This window comes from Protobothrops mucrosquamatus, unplaced genomic scaffold, assembly GCF_001527695.2.
Source record: "Protobothrops mucrosquamatus isolate PMUCROS unplaced genomic scaffold, P.Mucros_1.0 scaffold1740, whole genome shotgun sequence".
Taxonomy (NCBI): Eukaryota; Metazoa; Chordata; class Lepidosauria; order Squamata; family Viperidae; genus Protobothrops; species Protobothrops mucrosquamatus.
Genome location: NW_015387886.1, coordinates 313,604 through 330,715, shown reverse-complemented (window position 1 = coordinate 330,715; position 17,112 = coordinate 313,604).

Here is a 17,112-nt window from a genome sequence, read left to right as displayed (position 1 = left end):
ACGACCTCGAGTGTCCAGGGTGTCTGGGGAACCACACACGAGCAAACTGTCGGTTCCTAGACACCACGTGCAGCCGCTGCCTGAGGCGAGGACACATCGCAAAAGCATGCCGAGCCTCGCACCCGAGTTCCAGGAAACAGCGTTCGCCCCCACGGAGGCACACGTCTCCACCACGACGATCCCCGCCACGCCGCTCGCCACCCCATAGACCGCGTGAGAACAGATGGAAGGGGTCAGCCCGACCCGAAGGGAGGTGCGACCAGAGAAGGGGCTACGACGACCAGGATGAGCGCAAGGTGCACCACATGGTTGTCAGCCACACCAACTCGACTGGCGCGGAAAAGAGAGCCAGTCCGGATTTACTTGATGCCTTGCCAATAAACCGAGAGCTGACTGTCACTCGACTCGTGTCTTACTGCCTGCGCGATCTAACACATAGAGTTTCATTGAATGCCTTCAACTACTACTATTATGAGAAAGGAGAAACAACTTTTCTGTATCCATTTTTTTCTGTACCTAGCACAGTATTTCTCAACCCTATCCACTTTTAAGACATATGGGGAATTCTAGGACTTAAAGTCCCAAGTCAATTGTTTGCGCATGCCTGAAGATGGCGGACGTCTGTACGTAGCTCCGCAGTAGTGGAGACCAAAAATGGGCAGAGGGGAGCCTTGGAGGCCCTCCGAAGGTCCGGAGACCCGTCCCCAGGCAGATTTCTCCCCGGTGAGTTCCCCGGGATTGGATTTGGAATGCGAGGGGACGCGGGGATGCGGAGCCGACCGGGTAGCTGTTTTGTCGGCTTTCCCGGCCTTTCCGTCCCTCGGCGGCCTCGCTGGCGGTTTCGTCCCTCGGCGGCCTCGCTGGCGGTTTCTCCAGCGACCGGCGGTTTCTCCAGCGACTGGCGGCCCCTCCCGGCCTCGGAGACATTTTTGGCGACCTCGGCGGTCTTCCCAGCGGTCCTCGGCGGCCTCGGCGGCCTCTTTAAGAACTTTGCCAGCGGCCCCGATGGCCCTTCCAACGGCCCCTTCAGCAACCATTTCGGCCCTTCCGGTGGCCATGGCGGCCTTCGGACGGCTTTTTCAGCAGCCCCGGTGGCCTCGGTGGCCCCTCCAGCGGCCCTTTTGGTGGTCTTTGGGCCTCGGTGGTCGTTTCGGCGGCCGCGATGGCCTTGGCGGCCTGTTTAGCGGCCTCTTTGAGGGCCTTTCCGGCCGTTCCGGTCCCGGCGGCGTTGGTGGCTTCTTTGGCGGCCTTTTGGCGGCTTTGGAGCCTTCCCAGCGGCTCTGGCGACCTCAGCGGCCTTTTCAACGGCCTCGGCCGGGTGAGGATCTGGGGCCTGGATTTGGACTTGGCCCGCCCCGGCCTAGAGGGCCCGGCCTGGAGGACTTGAGGACTATCTCTCGAGGTTTGTTTCCTTGTTTCCTTGGCCTTGGTTTAGAAGACCTGAGAACTGCCAAACAACATCTTCCCTTCTGTGCCATGGACTCCCTTTGTTGGACTTATGTACCCCAAGACGGTCCTGCTGGCCCTGCGCGACTCACCCCTCGCGCAGGCCTGGCCCAGTAACATTTCTAGGGCCTACCTCGAGGATGGGGTGTGGAACCCCGAGAGGTGGCATGCAGCAGTTACAAACAAAAAATTATCTAAATTGTCCAAATTGAGAGCTTTTTTACAGGGGTGTTTTAATAAATTTNTAAGCATTCTTCTTTGGAGACAAAACTCTTCCCTTGGCAAAGAAAAAGAAACATCTTGTATTTTTTTATTGTATATTTATAATAAACATTTAGGAAAAGGAAAAGAATAAAGGACAGACAAAGAAGAAACAAAAATGAAAATACGAAAAAATAAAGCAAAACAGATAAGCAGGGAATTTATAAACATCATAAAAATAGCGTAACATTTTTAGCATTTTGGCAGAAGATGATGAATATATTGTATCATTTTAAAAATCGCTAATCCCAAGAAAAAGTAAAGCCCAGATAAAATATAACAGCAATAGTCATAAAATAAATCATAAAATATAAATAAACCATACAATAAGATTAAGTACTATAGTAGTTTCTATCTGAGGAATTAAAAATCTTATATTAAAAGAACCCAAAATTCCAGAAGTGGCACAAACCTGTATATACAGTTTGGATCCAAAAATGGTTTTCAAATTGAATTCGGTGTCAGGTTTAGGAAATTATTTTAGACACTGAGGTGTACTGCCAGAGATTAATTAACCTTTGTTCTACAGAAACAATGAGGGTATTTTCCAAAAGAACCATTGAGTATCCTTGCAACAGCTACTATATACAGAGCTAATATGGTATCCTTGTGGGATGGTAAGGTTTAATTATCTTCAATTTAAAAAAATAGTAGGTTGAAAAGAAGATGCACTTTTTAAATTTGGTTCATCCTATTTTAAATTATTTTCTGAAATTATTGAATTTTACAACATTACTGCCAAATCCTGATCATTGTATTTCCTGTCATTTTTAGAAAAAGAACAATCCATTCTAGCAATCAATATTGAAATAATATTCCAATGGTAAAACAGAACCAGTTTTCTCTCCATATCTCATTGAATGTAAATTAAATATTTTTCTCCTGTTGTAATCTGTAATCTAAATTCTGCCTCCATTTCACTGGTTTGAATTTGAAATCATTTCCACCAGCAATTTATAAATAAGACCCACCAAAAGCTCAAAGTTTTGTGTAAGAAGGTTTTCAGATGTTGTTTCCATCTTGTTCTTACAGTTCCTATAAAGCTACACTACTCATTTGAAGATACTAAAAGTTAGAGTCTCATAAGATTTTATCTTTGTTTTATTAATAATCAAATATTAAAAGTCTCTCAGCTGACTGAATATTTGTTGTCTCTCAACCAATAGAATTTTTGTGTTTTCCTTTTTATGAAAATAAATATTTCATAATGAGACAGAAGATAATAAAACTGGTTGGATTCCTTCCTGTATTAATTCCAGATTTTTAATATGGTGCATATTATTACATACTCTCTTAAGTGCAGTTTATTTCTATTAATCCCAAAATATTTATGCAGTCCAACTGGAACTCCTAATCCATCAATTGAGGCAACTTAATCTTAGGGTGATAGAATCCATTCTGCAATCCAAGTTATCTTGATAACATAGTTTAAAGTTGGGAGATACCAAACCACTTTCTTTCGAAACCAGTAGTATGTTAAATTTATCTTTGCTTTTTTATCATGCCATATAAAAGTTGTTACTTGCCTCTGCCTGATCATTTAATACCTAATTTCCTTTTTCTTTATTTTCAATCATTTGGAAAAAGCAATTAAGCCTTGGCAGAATGTTCATTTTAACAGCTGTATTTCTTCATTATCAAAAAGTTTTAACTTGTTCCATCTTTAAAAAAAATGCCATTATGTTTTTTCCTCAGATCTCTGAATAGTTATTTTTAAATAGGCTTTTATTGTTTTTGAAAATTCTCAGATATTTAACCTTTTGAGCAATGGGATTGAAACCCATTATGTGGTACAACTGTTCTAAATCAACATTTGAGTTTTGCCTTACTGACCTATGGTACTATCCTGACCCCAAACCATGCTACTGTATAGCAACTGATTTTCTTTTGAAATGTCATTTCCTTTGCTTTCATTCCTGCAAATACTGCTTCCAATTTATCAGTGTTTAAAGCACAATTTCTTCTGCAAATGCATTTCCTTCCACATCCGTTGCATTTGGATGTGCCAAAGATCATGCTAGCTGGACATTCCAGAAGCTGCAGTTCCAGTACATCTATGAGGAACCAAGTTGGAGAAAGCTATTGTAACAAAAGGTCTCTTTTATCTAATAAAATGCCTCCCCCAAAAGCCCACAGTCTGCCTAGCCTTTCCTTCAAATGTCATTTCCTTCCTATTTGAAAATAGTCCCTCTCTCCTACGTCTCCTTCTCTTTCTCCTCTTGTTTGTTTTATATTTCACTTTTCTTCCAGTAGCTCAAGGTGGCATATAAAATGTTACTTCCTCTGGATTTGTTCTTTCCAAATCATAATTGCTATATATCTATAAAATCAGGTTAACCATTTTGAAGCGTATAATTAGATCTGTATATGACCAGATACACATCACAGATGATTGAACATGCTTCTTTTAGTGACTGGTCATGATAAAGGAGGTGGTTTGTCAGTTTCCTCCCTTCTAAACTACAACACAGCTACTTTCTTAATATCATATTCACTATTACTAAGTTTACGGGACCACTCTCAAGAACTTCTTTTAATACTAGTTTTCCGTAAAAGAACAATTAGCAATTTACAGATGATAAAAATTAACATTTCACTAGGCCTCTGTTATTTCCACCGCTTGCAGTCTCTGGTGCTTTGTAATTCTTCTGTGTGTCACCCAGTTGGGTGTATATGGAAGGGAAGAGTTAGAAGGTTGCATTAATTTCTTAATAGAACCCTACTTAGTGGTCTATAAAATATTCATGAACTGAGAATTGATTTTTGAGATATACAAGCATATTCACTATTCCATGAATTGTATTCATCTGATTTTCTCCCCCACTCCCCCCAAGATAAAGGGTTGGGGTTTAATTTTCTTGAACACTGACTGTATTATCTTCCAGAAGAGTCTTCCCCATTACAAATATTAAGGGCAATCCTAAGCCTACATACTGTATCTTAAAATTTGCCTCTATATCACAGCAACATCTTATTTCAGCTAATCAGAATGTCTTTGATCTACATACAGTGTTGTGTATGAGATTCAGATTAAAAGGTTGAATAGTAAAGTGTCCTTCATTGGCAACCCAACTGCAAATATGAAACCACCTCTCAATTGCATTGGCCTATATAGCATATATATATATGTCAATGACAATGATGTTTCTATTTATTTATACTGGCCAATGACAGTTAAAGGTTGTTAAAGGATACATGGGTTGTTTTGATGTATGTTTGGTTTTATTTTATTGCATAATTTGTGGGTATTAAAAATATACCCTGCCATAGGTTAGGTGTAGAAAAATCTATACGTGAAATTATCTCATTTAGAAAAAGCCAAATTCTCATTCCAGTGGACACAGGAAACATCTTATGAGAAAATTGTTTTTATTATTTCAGTTAAGCATTTAATCCTATTAATCTTACCACCTTAAACAGCGCTGAAATAATATATGTGAAAATTCTGGAACAAATAAAACAATGAGTTCTCAAGATGTCTCTCAGGCCTTTCTCAGAATGAAAAGGAATAAAGGTACATTGATTTTCCTGCAACATTGCTTATCTATACTGTACTGTTTTCCCTAAACATTTGTAATCGTGGAATACAAACCTACCATTAAAATAGAAAACTAGAAGCATATATTTAATTCTGCATCCTCCATAGCAGCTAACAAACTGCCTATGGAAAAACCATAAGGCAATTGTCCTTTCCTGCTGTTCTTCTTCAGAACCACACTGGCACTGTTTCTGGAAGTAGTACATGATCATTATGATTAGTAAGCATGGAGAAGATTCAATTCCACGAATTTGTCCAGTCCCTTTAATGGTATCTACTTTGGAGGTCATGATTATAGCTTGTGTAGCAGATTCCCTTTGTATATAGGAACCATAGAGTTTCATTGAATGCCTTCAACTACTACTATTATGAGAAAGGAGAAACAACTTTTCTGTATCCATTTTTTTCTGTACCTAGCACAGTATTTCTCAACCCTATCCACTTTTAAGACATATGGACTTCAACTCCCAGAATTCCCCAGCTGGCTGGGGAATTCTAGGACTTAAAGTCCCATGTCTTAAAGTTGACAGGGTTGTGAAACACTGATCCAGCACAACCTTCTGAATCTCTTTCAGTGTTTCTCCTTATTCACATTTTCTCCAAACAACTTTGCTTAGAATATTTTCTTACTGAGATATTGTTTATTTTGTTGCCCATTTTTACACTTTAAGAATAAAATAACACCATCCTGAGATATGATATGAGCTGGTATTTATTTATTATTATTTGAATTTATTATTTGAATAAATAAAAAAAAATAAAATAAATATTGCCTGTTCTAAATTGAATGGTGATCTCATCCAGATGCTCATCTAAAGCTACCATAACTATTGACCTTGGACTTCTGTGGCAGACCTCAATAGTTATTCTTATATGAATTGATGTAAGGAGGTTTTTCTAAAGATGGAAATTTTGAATATGCTTGTGTTATAATATAATGGGTTCTCCTAGAAGCAAGGTTTCAAAGTGATAAGGCATTCTATCTTCCTTAATGGATTTTTGGTTAAGAAAAAAAAAACCAGTCAAGATGCAAGGGGGAAAATATACAAGTGTTACTAATGGAAATAATGGGCTCCTAGATTTTCAGAATAGTCCAGATCCAATGTTAAGTGCTTTCATAATAAAAGCCTTAGGGATTTCATAATAAAGAGATCTCTAGCAAAGATCTTCCTAGTTCTCTGAAGTTCTTTTAACTGGAAATTCTGTATACTGAATGTGGAAGTTTCTGTGTAACAAAATCAAGACTTTTCTATATAATTCTTTGAAATCATCACATAGTGTTCCTTTTTCAGACTTATGTATTTTTCTAGAATTAAAACATACAAGCGTGGAAGTTCCTGACCATTACATAAATGCAAAAAAAATAAATCAATCTGATGTCTCTTTACTGAGAAACTGATTAACAAAACATGTCACTTTGATTAATCTTGTTTTCCACAGTCTATTCATAGACTTCTGTTTGTTGGTGGGACAAACTTGATGGTCCCATCCTATTTAGCATAGCTCTTATCTCTTAGTAACTATGTGGTCCAAATATGGTTGCCTCTGTCTCTTCTCCAGGCCATTACCTAGAGTCATATATATAGCTTCTATGATGGAGGAATTATATTTTTGAAATTCTTCTGACACAATACCTGCCAAAAGAGCAATTAAAGGCACCTCAGGAATAACTCTGGCAATGATGCAATCATGGGATAATAATGATCTATCCAGCTTCTATTGGCCACCTAAGTCTGAAAGCATTTGACTCTGGGCAATGTCATCATTTAAGTGAGCTGCAAGAGAATAGTTATGCAACCTCTTGTTGGAATTTTTAAAAATGAGAATATTAACCTCCTGGAGTATTTGAAACACATAATGGGGTTGATATAAGCATGTAACCCCTCACTAATACCTTTATTCCTGTACTAAATCCCACTTTGGGATCAATAAATTTGAGAGAGGGAGAGGGAGGGAGAGGGAGGGGGGGAGAGAGATCTAGGCTATAGCCCCAAGTTGGTTATTCAAAGGCCAAGTAACATCTTCAATTCAAAACCAATTAGATAGAGCATTTTAAGTTAGAAAGACCAACAATAAGATTTTGAGCTAGGCGGGTTTTTTCATTACCAAAACAAAAATGTCTACGCTATCAGAACAGAAAAAGATAACTTTTGAATTTTTTTTGTTTTACAAACAGCTGAAAAGAAAATGTAGTAGAGACACTATTTTGTTCTGAGTAGCCGCACAGGAGCTGTACTTCTTAACCATCATGAATAGACATGTCATGACAGAATAGAATTCAGAACCTCATTCCCATTCAATCCTGTGTAATCAGAATTAATAAGTTTGAATTGATGTTCATTTATCTTAAAAGCCAGTTGTTCCTATATGGGCTCAGAAATCTCTAAACAATGAAATTATTTAGAGATCACAGCTAACATTTCCCCCTTCCCTGTTCATTAGTAATCTGCAGTTTTGGTTATTTTGCCAACTGATGTTTGTTGAAGTCCTTCCCCTTTTGTACAGAGCTTTAAAAGACTTAAAGATACATTTCCTAGATAGATGATGTGGGATTTCACACTGGCAAAATCAGCTTAAGTTGTAAAGCAAGAAATCTAGAGTAAGGCCATTCTAAGGATCAGGTGTGGGTGCAACCAGTGGCATTTGCTGTCACAGGATAAGTTTCACGTTACATCTTGCAATGAACAAGTTATCTTCCCATCTTGCTAGACAGTCCTTAAAACTCATCTTCAATTCACAAAAATCTTACATCTTTGATTGTGTGCTTTCAGGTTAAAATGAGTCAGAAGCAGACACAATTTAATTTAGGAGAGACATAATGCATTACAACATTGAATCTTTCAGTGCTGGTCTCTGGGTGCTGCTAAATAGTTAATGCTGTTCCTGCAGTATTAGAATTTTATCTCAAGCATTAAAACTTCCAAGATTTAGCACTAGGTTTATTCTAGAATAGGGGTTATTTCTCATGCTAAATCACCCAGGGGAAAAAAAAATTACTGGAGCCTCCTTCATTATAATGGTGCTTCCATGTGCCTGGAGCTATGGACTGAATTGTGGTCTACTGTCTCAGACAGGAAATAGCTGGAATCTCATGTGTGGGCAGTAGGGACTGCCATACTTCCTTTCCGTTCAGAGCAAGCCCATCTCGAGGGAGATTGTGTTGCAAGGAGTCAAGGACAATCTCATGCATCCTCTTGTAAGCATTTACACCTTCTCCCAGAGGCCTGCCCTCCTTTGGAGAACTGTATAGGGCTCTAGATAGCAAAGTTATTTTCAGCATCTCATGCAGCTGAGTTCCATACCAAAACACTACAGTTGCAGCCTCTCTCTTACTCTTTGAATTGCTAGATCCAAACCTAGAGAGATTACATATTCTTTACCTTTAGATCTACCAAAACACAAAACATAAATCAGTGACAGCTGCTTGATCCCTCCTATGAGCTATGGTGGAGTACACGGTAGCAGATCATATTATTGTTTGGGATTTGACATGGTATGCCCTTCATATTACCTTCTCTGTAACACTTCATAAGGTGTAGATATTTATGCCAACTCCCCACCATTCCTTTTACTTCTTCCAAACTATCTCTAACCTTGAAGGCTGGCCATTTTTAAAAAATTTCCCATGTCTCCCAACACTTTTCTCCTAGTCCTCCTGGATGTTACAGCAGCTTTCAATGCCATCAGTCATAGCACCTTCTGTATATGCTGTGTGTATTGGGAATGAGAGTGTCTTGGAGGATTATCCTCCTTCCACAGCTGATACTAATTGGTGATGGGAACAGGTCCAGTTGTAGGCCCCTAAAATGTGGGGTGTCTCAGGATTCAAGTTTCTCACTGTTCCTTTTTAACATCTATATGAAACTGCTGGGTGAAGTCATGTATAATAGCACAAATCAGTATTATACATGTCACTCAAGACCTGGCAGGTGATATCATTTCAGTGCTAATCCATTGCCTGAAGGTTGCAAGGGTCTGGATGGGAAGGAATTAGCTCTGGCTCAACCTTAGCATGATGGAATAGTTTGGGGTTTGGGGCTGTTCTAAGTCCAATGATGTAATAACTTTGGTTTTTGATGAGGTAATACTAGGTCAGAGCTGGTGTACAATTTGGGGGTTCTCCTAAACTTGCAACTGCAACTCAGGGAGCAGGGAACAGCTATGACCAGGGCTTTTTTTCTCATAGAACGCCCAGAACGGAGTTCCGGCACCTTTTTTGGATGGAACCTTGTAGTGTAGGCAAGGCGGGTTGTATGACATGTGTGAGTTCCGGCACCTTTTTTTTTTTTTTTTAGAAAAAAAGCACTGGCTGTGACTGTGAGTGCTTTGCAATAATTGTCTTGTGCAATAATTGTGCCCATTCCTGAACAGAGAGACCTTGATCATGGCCATTCATTTCCCAATTGGACTATTGAAATGTATTCTACATGGGGCTGCCCTTGAAGACCACCCACACCAAAAAAATAACCAAAAACCTGGTCCAGGAAGGTAGCATAGTATTGCTTTGGGCCTTGATGTGAGTCCATTATTTGTCCATGTCACACCATTGCTACATGAGCTACACACTGGCTCCCAGTTTCTTTCTGTGTGCTTTAAACTTTAAAATCCTATATGGCACAGAATCAAATTATTTGTGAGGCCATTTTTCCCTGAGGTATCTGCCTGTTTCACCACATTAGATGGAGTAGGCACACTCCTGGTCTCTTCCCTTAAATATAGCCAGCTAGCAGGACCAAAGAAGCATGCCTTTCCACAGGAGCCCCTGCCCTTTTGGAATACCTTCCCCTTGAGATCTGGCAAACATACAGCTTTTGAACCTTGCAGAAAACTGTAAAGTTCAGGGGGGAGGTTCCCCCAGGCATTGGGATAATAAGGTTGGAGTCTGGAGATCACATAGATGGAGGAATGTCTACGATGTGTTAGATTACCTAGTTTTTTCTTGATTTATTTTTTTTTACATTGTATGTGATCTTAGCACTGTTGCTAGCCACTCGGGATTGTGTGCAATAAGCTTGGCTTTTATATAAATCTTTTAAATAATTAAATAAATGCAACAGATTAAGGAGCAATGGTTTTGAGGTTGAATATTTCCCCTCTTGTAAGGGTACATTTCAAGATAAATAGGAAGTGATACCCTATACCTTGAAGTGTCTAGGCATATGCTCTTACCGGTTCAATACTATACAAAAGAGTTCTAGATTATTGCAATATTTCCATGTGCTCATGCAGTCATGTTTTTTGTAAACGTCAAGGAAAACAATGGGATAACAGTGCAAAAGCTACATAGAGTCAAATGGAAAACTAATTGGTGGCTTTATGATTAGTCTAGACAGGAAACCATAGCCTCTACCAGTGAGAAATGCACTGTGAGCTTCTCTAGAAAAAACTCAGTGTGATAATTATTTGCTGCTACCTGACAGAAGGAGCCTGGTAGCGTCTTTCCAGACTAACAAATGTGCTTGAAAGGCATATGTTTTTGTGAACACCGTGCCCAGAGGAAGAGTTCCCATCCCAGACAAATAGCTATCCAACCTTTGCTTGAAAACTTCCAGATACTCACAGCTTCAGAAGGCAGGCTGTCCCACTGCTTAATAGTTCTCATGGTCAGGAAATTTCTTCTGACTCAGAATTTGGATCTCCCTTTGTAAAGCTTCCACCTACTTCTCCTCCTACCCTTGAAAGCTCTAGTGGATAAATCCACGCTTTTTACTATATTTGGATCTCCCTTTCTAAAGCTTCCACCTACTTCTTCTCCTACCCTTGAAAGCTCTAATGAATAAATCCACGCTTTTTACTGTAACAGTATTTGAAGTATTTAAAGATTACCATCATATCTTCCCATAGTCTAAACATCCTCGGTTCAGTTCACTGTTCTTCATAGAATTTAACTCTGAGCCATTTAACATCTTCATGGCCCTTTTCTACCTTCCTTCAGGTTCCTCAGTGTGGACAACCTCTTTGTATTGTGGCATCCAAAAACTACCAACTCTCTTATCCTCATTCATTTCCTTTTCAATATTATCCATTTCTTGTAACCTAATGAAATTTCCTTTTCAATATTATCCATTTCTTGTAACCTAATGAAAGGAATCATTTCAAGCATGCTATAAATAAGTATTGTTAGTATATAGTTTCAGCTACACTTTAAATAGAAATGCCAGGCATATGAACACAATTGGGATCTTAGAACACAATTGGGATCAAGTTACTTTTTGGGAAAAACAATTACGGAGAATAATCTGTGATCTTTACGTTGGTTAACCCAACACTCCAGAGTTCTTTTTTCAGAAAGAAGTATTTCCTGTGCAACAGTTACAGCTCCCCCCTCCCCCCAGCTCTTAAAGCCTTTATTTCAAACAGGTACCCTGTATGATGCACAGAGATGACATAGGAAACTGCAAAAACAAGCAGTAAAAAATGAAAACTTTACTGTAAAAAGACCAAATTTGATTTCTTTGATTGCATGTGTTAATTAATTTTTAATATAAATGTGCATAAATATTTTGCAAGATGTTCATTTGTGTTACACCATTTATGCAAAGTATCCCTTGTTTGCTTTGTTGAGAAATTTGGAAAAAGCAAGAGAATTATATTGAATGTTTTGATTTGAGATCCAGTCACATCTTCTTTAACCATTAGAGATCTTATAGATTGCACGTGGACATTACATAGCCATTTTCCTACTTCCTTCAGATGGCTATTTATATTTTTATATCGTCATTGCCTACTCAATGTTTCTTACAATGTTTAAAAGCCATAGTAAGTCAAAACCACAATAAAAATCCTACTGCAGACTGCCTAACCTGGGGTTCTTCACACAAAAGGCCCTGTGGATGAGCACTATAGGTGGTTTTTTTTTCCAGATTTCCTAAATGTTAAGCAGGGGTGCCAGGCATACCCTGAACTTACAGAACAAGCTATACAAAAGTAAGAGTGCTCCTTCCAAAAAGACCATCCTACAAGGCTCTAGCCCCTTCCCAGGGGCATGTATTTCCCAAAAGACCCAAATCATAAAGGATTTTTCAAGTGACAACCTTGAATTGGGTCAGGAAGCGTTGCAGAAACCTTCCATAGTACAGAGGCATGGAAGGATTGGACTCAGGTAGGCAGTTCCTTTCTGAACCAACTATAGTTTCTAGGTATTTTAAAAGGCAGCCCCATGGACAGCTGTTTCTAGTAGTTGACCCAAGAGATGAAAGAAAGGTGAAACTATGATCTCTTCCAGCAGTTTCATGTAGATGTTAAAGATAACAGGGAAGATGACCTAGCCCAGGGGCACCTCACATTGCTCAAGGACGTCACTTCTCCTCTCTCATGACTACAGCAGAATCACTGCAGTGCCTCCAGTCCCCAAATCTTGCAGCAGTTCAAAAGGATACTATGTTCAATAGAATCAAATGCTGCTGAGATATCTAACAAGACCAAAAAGGATGCATCACCTTCATTCAGGTCCTACTGCAGGTCATCCAAAAAATCACCAATGTGGCTTCATCCTATAGCCGAATCCTAACTGTAAGATAAATAATCCCCATCCAGAGCCTTTTATAGTTGCCGCCCTATCGCCTTCTACCTAACCCTCTTTAAGTGGATATGTAAAAATGTCTAACAAACCGGTCATAGTCACCTATAGGATGATATATCAGTCCAAAGGGAAGGAATTCTGTTAAATAAGGTCTCCTGATGACATTATGCTAATGTACTAAGTGTAGAGAACTATTTAATCTAGTCCTCCCTCACTGCCATCATGTAGACGCTAATCTGATCTTGTACCTATATCAGGTCATCTTTGCTCTAGACATTCCATAGTTACTTCATCTCTTTCTTTGTGAACTAAGTGGTACCATCAGATTGGTGCAGCAAAAGAAGACACTTGAAGGCAACTTCATCAAGCACAATAGTCATATTTTTTATTGCATAATGGAACTATGTGCCCAACAGAGTTATCTGCCTAACCATTGTGAAATTTCTCCAGTTGGATCCCTAAAGAATCTAGAGCAGACCATGTAAATAATGCCTTTATCCATCTCCTTTCCCTCCACCACCCCACCCTGCAGATAGGCGGTGGTTAAAGAATGACCAAAGAATGATCTTACCATAACAGAATTCTGAGATTAATGTCCTTTATGTTCAGTTCTCGAATTGGTCTGAGGTGAAAATCAATCTAATCAGTGACCCCACCCCCCAGTGTATGTCAATGCTGGGATAACTTGGGACAAACTCTTAATTTCCAGGACAACCTTAATTTCCAAGCTTAGGTAAATACATGCTGTGGATTCTCTTTTCTTTTTTCTTTTCATTTATATCTTAGTTTTGTCACAGAGAGCTAAAGACGAGAAATATCTATGACATATAATACTGATTTAAAAAGGAGACTAGGATTACAAAAGCAAGGGAATGCAAAAAGGGAATAAACACCCACTATGTTTCTAATGACTTCCTCAGGGCAAATGCCCGTTAAGAAAACTTCCTTAAAAAGATTTTTTTCAGCCATGACATGTAGGGAAAACATAAAATATGAATGGCAGAGGCAGCAGCTCATGGCTTCCAACAGCGTTTTCCAGCTACATCACTCTGCAACTCTCATTGTGCCCCAGTCGGTTTGCCCTACAGTCAGACAGGATGAATTATAGGGAAACTGAAGTTCAACACCCAACAGGTTGTCACTTCCACAAAAATTGTTGGGGGAAATAAAGATTGCATTTATTTTTCAAGACTTTTGACAGTTTGCTGGCACTTCCTGAATCCGTAGTTTCAACATTATGCTTTCTAATAATTGTATCTGCCTGTTGCAATAATCCAGAGGTTGAAACTCCACTTGAGCCCATCAAAAGTCATTACTATCTGGGTCCAGCTGAGGAAGAGAAAGGAGCAGGAGAGAAGAGGCATCAAAAAACTGGGCAATCAAATTTTACTTATATCCTCTTTGTGATAGAAAACCGTATGGTAAAAAAAGCTCCCATTAAAAATATACTAAAGCCTCTGGACCCATGGCATTGATTGGGTAAAGCACATTTTGCTTACTTGTTTCCCCACATTTTTTTTCTTCCTAGCATTTCCCAGCAAATGCAGGATCAACCAAGTGCTGATCCAGTGTTTGTAACAGGAGTTTTCTGACCTGCTTATCACCCAAGCCTGACATCATAGACTGAGAGAGAGTGCCTGGCCCAACATCATCCAACTGGCTTTCATGCCATTTCCTCCCATGGAAATATACAATGATTGAATGAACTCCTATAGTCCAACATTATTTCATCTCAGTCCAGCTGTTAAATGAGTATACCTTGAAGGCTAACACATTAAACAGCTGATTTACTTATGCATTATATTTTTATTCCACATTTATTACTTTACAAGTAATTCAAAGTGGGAAACATACCTAATACTTTTTCCTCCTCCTATTTTCTCCATAGCAACAACCCTGGATGGCCGAAAAGATCATTGGCAGCTCCCTCCCTCCCATCCAGAACATAGCACAGAAGCGTTGCTTGAGCAGAGTCCGTAAGATCATCTGGGACACTATACATCCTCTTCACGACCTGTTTTCCTTGTTACCTTTTCTGGGAGGAGGCTTCGTGGTATCCGAAGCAGAACATCCAGATTCAGCCATAGTTTCATTCCATACAGCATTGACCTTCTGAATTCTCAAGCTTCGTCCTTCCATTACATATTCAAGATGGACAGTATTTAATATTTATTTGTTATGTATATGTATGGGTGTGGGTCTATACATATGTTGTATATAGTATGTTTAGGTGTGTGTCATGTATGTGTTTCACTTTGAGAACGGGCAACTAAATTTCATTTTTGCTGTGTGCCGTTGTGCCCACAGTAAAAAAATGACAATAAAGGTTATCTTATCTTACCTTACCTTACCTTACCTTACCTTACCTTACCTTATCTTATCTTATCTTATCTTATCTTATCTTATCTGTGAGGTGAGTTGGGCTAAGAGAGAGTAAGTGAATGGCCTAAGGCAGGGGTCTTCAAACTTGGCCCTTTTATGACTTGTGGACTTCAACTCCCAGAATTCCTCAGCCAGCATGCCTAGCTGAGGAATTCTGGGAGTTGAAGTCCACAAGTTATAAAAGGGCCAAGTTTGAAGACCCCTGGCCTAAGGTCACCCAGCTGGCTTTCATGCCTAAAGTGGGATTAGAACTCACAGTCTCCTAGTTTCTAGGCCAGCATCTTAACTACTAAACCAAACTGGCTTAGGATACAGCATGATTTCATTGTATTCAGAATTAACAAATCTCTTTCCCTGCTCATCAATTTCTATTTGACTGTTGTGAAGAATTTGGTTTAAACAGACCTATTTTAAGACACACCAAACAAGTACTGCACTGATATTGTAGATCCCAACTGATTTGGCAAGTTCGAAAGTTCAGTTCAACATTCATGAAAGAAACTGACTTTGTTTGCATTGCTATGTAGACATTAAAGATTCCCCGAGTAAAGCCTTGGGAGCATGTTATGTTTCACTATGTGATAAATGATATTTCCTGATGTTTGTCAGCTGCCCCATCACAAACAGGCGGATTAAAAGGATGAGTTGCAATTTTTTTTCCCAGAGGCAGTTTGCTTAGATGCAGTGAGAATTGCATCTAAACATTCCTGCAGAATACATTTGCACATCTAGAGAAAAATAAGCTGTACTCCTTAAGGAGATTCACAGGAAGTAAAATACAAGTGTTCTCTTTCATGATAGGTGGTTCTCTTATTTGCAAGTGTTCTCTTATTTGCACATTCTACTTCTTCCTTTGAGGATGTCCTTTATTTGAAGAACTGTTTAATTCAACCTGGTTTAGAGATAAACAATGATAAAAATGAAAGATGGGAAAACTTCAAGTTGCCTTTCAATAACACTAATTTCCCGTGGCTATACTTGGTGAGATATATAACATTTCTATTTACATTATAATATTGAGTTCTGAAACCATGTATGTAAATTAGGGTAGCAATATCCTATAACTGTACAGCATTGCATATTTAGGTTTTTGTTTTTGATAATGCCTGAATAGCTCTCCTGGTGTTTATATAAATCTTCTTGAGTGAGTGGAGTCAATGGATACAGGTGCATTTCCTGGTGAGTATAGAACTGTTTGATTCAAAAATGAATCAGAAAGTATCAGGCTAGAATGAAAGGACTTATATAGGGAATCATGAACAGGTGGCTGCAGATAACAGTAGATAAAAGCATTTGTCCCTTTTAAAGCATCTAGAAGAGATTCTCAACAAACAAAATAATATACTATTAAAATATAATAAAAAAGTGTTCCAGTATTTGAGGAGCTACCACAAAGAAGCACCAGAAGGCAAAACAAGGAACAATGGATGGAAACTAAGCAAGGAGAGAAGCAAACTAGAACTAAAGAGAAATGTCTTAACAGTAAGAAAAATTAACCAGTGGAACGGCTTGTCTTCACTATTTGTGGGTCTTCCATCACTGGAGGTATTTAAGAAGACTGGACAGCCATTTGTCTGAAATGATACAGAGTCTTCTGTTTGAGCAGGGGATTGGACTAGAATAGGGGTCTTCAAACTGGCCCTTTTATAACTTGTGGACTTCAGCTCCCAGAATTCCTCAGCCAGGCATGCTGGCTGAGGAATTCTGGGAGTTGAAGTCCACAAGTCATAAAAGGGCCAAGTTTGAAGACCCCTGGACTAGAAGATCTCCATGGTCCCTTCCAATGCTGTTATTTTGTGTCTACTGTATGAAAAGTTTTGCTTTGTTAAAATATGCAGGTGTGTTCATGTTAGGTCAAACACAATATCAGTTAGACGATCTGATAATTAAAGGAAACAATAGCATGTCTAATTAAGCCTTTACTAACTTACTGTAGATGTGATGGAGCAAAGGTATGCCACAA